This window comes from Musca vetustissima, unplaced genomic scaffold (genome assembly GCF_032173495.1).
Source record: "Musca vetustissima isolate MV318-11 ecotype Yass unplaced genomic scaffold, APGP_CSIRO_Mvet_v1 utg1456, whole genome shotgun sequence".
Taxonomy (NCBI): Eukaryota; Metazoa; Arthropoda; class Insecta; order Diptera; family Muscidae; genus Musca; species Musca vetustissima.
The window spans coordinates 409,319-415,681 of NW_026882470.1; positions in this window are offsets into that span (position 1 = coordinate 409,319).

Consider the following 6,363-nt stretch of genomic DNA (forward strand, 5'->3'; position numbering starts at 1 on the left):
AAGACCCTTTTGAAGTTCCTATTTTCCAATCCGTACAAGAAAAATCGTGGAAGCCTTCAGTTTTTGAGACCTTTTACCGAATTTGAATATTTTCAATAACTGATTCAGGGATTTTAAAATTCGCCTTCACCCAAATTATACCGCTGCTTCATTTCATGTTATTCTTTAATTATCTTTTTTATAAAAAAAAAATATTATTTATTTTCTTTACACATATGTGTGTCTCTCTCATGGAATAAAAATCTAAAACCTGCCTCAGCTTAATTACTTGGCTAAGCATTTTGGCAATTGTTTGGCAAGAAAAAAACCTTCCCCAACCCATCATCCGTTTTTTGCGGCTGTTAGTTTTTTCAAAGCCAGAAAAATTGTATCCTTTCGAATTATCAACCTGTCGTGGCCCACAGAAAAAAATACGAATCGTATGTCGGCCAACAATATGACAATGTGTTGGTGTTTCCAACTTTTGCCACGTGTGACAAATGGCCGCTCTGTATTTTTTTCTCATCTTTTTTCGCAAACAAAATGCCTTGGCAAAGAAAAATATTGAAATGCATTGGCCTGACCACAGGACAGGACCATTCAGTTGGACACTTAATATCCTGTTGTTAGAAAATTGAAAACGTAGCAATGAGAACTGCAATAAAAGGTGAGGGAGGACAAAAAATAGACAAAGGAAAATATATGGGGGGTTGACTATGAAAAAAAACAATATTCAGAAGGATCTTTAATTTGAATAGAAGGAATTTTATTACTAAAAATAGGCAGCGGAATTCGACTAGAAAAAAAACATATTCTAATTTGGTAATCCTTTTTAGGGTCCTGCCATATTTTTCTTTTGTTGACTTCAGATCCATTCTCTATTCTATTCTCTCCTCCACACCCATTGTAGTATTCCGGACCACATATTGTCTTTAATATATCTGGAAATATTTTTTTTTTTGTATTAAGATAATTTTATATTCTTCTTGACGTCCTCAGATCCCATAAGTTTTCTACAAAATGCTCACAGCAGCTTTAAAGTCCTTGGAGTCAATTTTGAATAAAAAAATCCTCAGACCCAAGGTAATGTAACTATTCTGTCCCCATATGATTGTATTTTATAAAACCATTTATTGTTATTATTATGATTATTACTGGGCTTGGTGGACCACATATCACATTGTTACCCTCTTCCCCTTGTCCCCTCCCCATATAAACAATAATTAAGTCCATGAAACCGAAGAGAAAAAACGAAAGGCTTAAAGTATGTTAATTTTTTTCCTCAGTTTATAGGCCATTTATTTATTTGTTATCTTTTCCTTTACCGAAGATATTTAACATAAAATAAACGTTAATAAACAATGGGGACAAGCCAACGACCCACAACCCCACATCTCGCACACCAACCAGCCACCAGTCAGTCAGCATCACCATCTCAACCGGCCAGACCATAAAACCGAACACTTGCCATCCACAACAACAACAGCAGCAGCAATAATAAGTAATTCGTTTGTATTTTAGTTTTCTTTTTTAATAGGAGAATTGTTGCTTTCCACACAAAAGCAACAACAATAAATGACAGCAGTAGGCTGTGGACCAAACAACCACTCAGCCATCCAGCCAAAAACATCACAACCATCGGAACATTATTATTGCCTTTATAATGAACAAAAATTATCATCATAAAAAAGGAGGACTGGAGTGCAAAGATATTTAATTCCACATTCAAAGAGGATGTTTGAGAAATTCTCTGAGAGCAAAATGAGCTTAAAGAGAGAGAGAGAGACAGAGACAGAGAGAGTGATTTGGAAGAAAACTGAGAGAAAATAACAGGGTTGCTTGGCTTTTGTAAGAAAAAGGACGAAACAGGTTGTAAATATCCTTCAAAATGCTATTTAGGGCCTGAGGACCTGACCTGAGAACTTTTATCATTTAGAAAACCTGAGACCTCCTACAGCCACATAGAATATCTATAGCCTTTTATAAATGCTGAGAACTTATATAGAATTAAATAATAATATATAGGTAGTATGAGTTTACCTATAGCCCTATAAAAGACCTGAGGTCCTCGGCATGCACATGAAGATTGGAGGTCTCCTTCGAAGATTGGAGGTCTCCTTCAGTCATAACAAAGACCTGGGATCTTTTGTGGACCTATAAAATATCTGATAGCTTCAATTGCCTCATATAAGGCATGAGGACTTCTATCGCTATATATAAAACCCGACGTCTCCTACAGGTACGTAGAAGATCTACAGCATTTTGTAAATGCTATGGCCTTTTATAGCCTTAAAGAAAAATATTAAGAAGGTCTGAGGTTACCTGTAGCCATATAAAAGACCTAAGGTTTTTAATATCCACATGAAAACATGAGGTCTTTCAAAGACATATTGAAGACACGTGTTTCTCAAGAGCCACAGAGAAAACCTGAGGGGATATAAACGACCTCAGTTCCTCCATTGTCACATCATAAAATTATATTGACTCTCGAGTCATGCTGAAGCCCTCTAGAGCCAATAATAAGATCTGAGGGGCATATATCACTGACCTGAAGTATTCCGTAGATTCCATATTTTTATGGGTTCAGCTCTGCTACAACACTATAGAGTGCCTAAGGTTCACCAGATGAGGATATGGAGTATTCTACATAGAGATAGGATCAATATTATGAAGGTCGTTATAACCGAACAGAAGAAGAGGTATTGTATGACCTTTTATAAGTAAATAAACTAGCCCCAAAAACATGAGGACCTCTATAGCCACAAGAAAAAAATTGATTGTTCTAAAGTCACTCAGTTCCGCATAAAAGACCTGCGATATTCTAAAGCTAAATGCAAGGTCTGAGGTCATCTATATTCTTATATAGTGTATTTAAGATCTTCCTCTATTAGTGTATTTAAGATCTTCTTCAGCAATTGAAGACCTGAGATGCGCTCTAGAGGATCTCAAGTCTTATGACCAAAAGAAATTTGGAATCATATGACCTGAGGTATTCTAGAGCAGAAGGGATGGTCTGGCGTCATCTATATTCATATGAGAGACCTGTGCCTATTACTGAACCTGATATTTTCTTCATCTTCAGCAATTGAAGACCTGAGGTCCTCTAGATGGGTCTGATGACCTGAAGAACTTTGAAATCATATAATAGACCTGAATGGAAGGCCTGGGGCCAGAGGGTCATCAATATGAAGATTTGAGGCTCTTTAGATCCGCATAGAAGAGCGGAGGTATTCTGCTGGCTTTTAGAAGCCCATAAAAAGCCTCATAGACCTGAGGTCTTTTATAGCCACATGGAATGAATGAATTTTCAAATCAAATTGAAGTTCGGAGGTCCTCTAGAGTCCATAGAAAAACCAGCGGGACTTTAGATTCATATAAAAGACTTGAGGTATTCTATAGCTGAATAAAAGGCCAGGGGTCTTCTACATTCTTAGCCTATTGGTAGACCTGAGATCTTCTGTAGGCTTAGAGATTTTTTTAACACATCAGATTTTCTACATAACTGTAGAGTATCATCACTATGAGGAATTACTCTACACGAATGATGATATGAGGCTCTCTAGATCCTCATAGGAGAACTGACTTTTTCTGTTATCTGATATAAGTCCATAAATAAGGCCTAAGGAGCTCCTCTAGAAACCTCCGATGATTTTCTCAGGCTATTAAAGAAATCTAAACGCCTAAAAGCTCTCAGATCTTCTATATTGTTTTTACATACCTTCCATCGGTAAGACCATTGGTTTTCACTATGAAAGTCTTGGGTCTTCACTATGAAGTCCTCAGATATTCACCATTCACTGTTAAAGTCATTGGGCCTTCGCTATGAAGTTATTGGGTCTTTATTTAGAATACATTGGACCTTCACAAGGAAAGCTTTAAGTCTTTACTATGAAACCCCTGGGTCTTCTGTAAAAAAGGTTCGGTCTTCTTTTTGAAAACGTTGGGTATATTATGAGTATGTAGACACTCTGAATCTTCAAAACAAAGACCTTGGGCCTTCTATAAAAATATCACAGGTTTTCTATGTGAATAGCTTGTGTCTTCATGTTTATCTAAGTATTTCATAATTCCGACCATTTCTGTTTTCAAAAATCCCAAAATATTATCTCTGAGTGAAAAAATCTCTTCCGCTCTCTCACTCAGAGAATTCCAACTAGAAACGGTAAATAATAACAATTTTATAGGTTAGGTAAAAAACGTAAATTTTCACAGCTGGCAATGCCGTTACATCTTTCAAACCAAATCAGATTTCCACCCTTAGCTGAGGGAAATTTCTTAACATCGAAAGGGGATATTTTTGTTTTATTTTCTGATTGGACTTGCTCAACATGCTGTGTTATTTCTATTTGTTGTTGTTTGTTGATGAGGAAATTTCTCTCTTTCTCAACGTCATACAAATGAAACAAGTGTCTGAGAGAGAGTGTGTGAGATTGTATACATCTGTGTTTGTGACATGTAAACCTGTCGGAGAGTTATCTGCGATTCTTTTTAGGGATGTTGTAAGGGTTGCTTACATTAAAAGCAATTTCCGCACAAAATTTCCACAGTTCTGCGGGAGATTTCAACGTGTAAACATTGTTGTGAAATAAACTAAACGTCGTACAGAGCGGCAGCGGTTCAAAACAACAAAAATAATATAGACCAACAAACAGCAAAAGAAAAAGGTGAAGTGTAATAGAAAAATATTAAGAAGAAAATTTACAAGATTTTTTCAAAATAAAAGAAACAAATATTAAAAAAAATAAAACTAATTAAAGAAAATAAATTGTTTTATATAAAAGATATATTAAAATAAAAAGTGAATCTGTGCGATTTTTTAACCCAAATTCTTATTACCAACATATCAAAGTTCTTGTCTCTTGTTTATTTGGGTGAATCCTAAACGTGTTTTGAAAATAAAAAGAAAAGAAAAATATTATTCCATCCATTTATTTTAAGAAAAAAAGGAAATAAATTTTAATTAATTTACTGTGCTGTAACATTTTTTGTAAAAACCCCAAAACTAAGCAAAAAAGATAGGGTAAGTAGCTGCCAAAATAATGTAAAACACCAAAAAAATAAAACAAGAAAATCTTTGATTCCCTGCTGCTGAGACAGAATAACACAATTAATCACAAGAAAAAAACAATGTTCGAAAAATTCGAACATCCCCACTCGGAATTTTGCTTGGGAGATAAAAAAAGTTATTTTTAGCTAAATCAATTTGAAGGAGATGAAAGTAGATTTTTTGTTGTTATTAATTTTCCTAGTAAAAATTATGAATCATAGTAGAAATATTTATTGCAAATGTTTGTTATTGTTGTTTTTCTTGTTGTGATGTTTGCTTTTTCTTATTGGAAACAAATAATTCCATTTCAAACATCAAATAACGCCACTTATTCCCAATTTACAACAGTTATTCTCTTCTCTTCTTAAATAGAGTAGCCATCTGTGACTCTAACTCACACTCTCTGTGTTTGTGTGTGCCTCTCACTCGTTTTGCCGTTTTCCATCATTTTAGATTTGTTTACTTTTTTTTTGCTAGGCAAAGTGTAAGTGATGCCATGCTGTTTGGGGGGAAATAATGACGAGTATTTTATTGACAGGGGATTAAATGTAAAATTAAGGGAATTTATTGTCTAAATGTAATTTTAATATGATGACATTTTAAAATGTGCAAATTAGTAAAATTTCGAACCCTCAATGAATAATAAAAATAGATTTTGATTTTTTTTGTTAAAGAATTTCACATTTGTTCGATATGCAAAATATTTCCATACTTTGGAGGTAGAAACTTAAAAAAATAAAAAGAATATAGTTTTCAAAAGTTTAAAATCGGAACTTTGTAAGGATAAAACTGATTTAAGAACCTTCAACCATGAATGAAAAATTAAAATATTAAATATTTTATGACTGAGGGCGTGGAAAATGTATAATTATGCGGATGTAAAAAATGATTATGAAAAAATCAGTTTAATATCCTTCTGTCGAAATTTTGCTAATAGTCTGAAAAAAAATATTTAACAAAGCCACACTTTTAAGAGCTCCTGATAAATACATTTAAGAAATCTGCATAACTGTAGTCCTTGAAAAAATTATTTAAAACTATAGATAAAATATTAAAAATCCACGTCTTTGAAAAAATATTTAAAAAAATCCTCGTCTTGGAAAAATTTAAAAATCTGCTCTTCTGATTGTCCTTTGAAAATCGTTTAGATAAATTAAAAAGAATTCTGATCTTATTATCCTTAGAAAATTGTTGAAATAAAATTTACAGCTTTTTAAAATAAATTAAAAAAAAACACGCTTCAGATAGTCAGTGAGAAAAATATTTAATAAAATCCTCGCTTCGGAGAATCTTTTGGAAAAGTATTTGAAAAAACCACGCTAAAAAAATTCACGTTA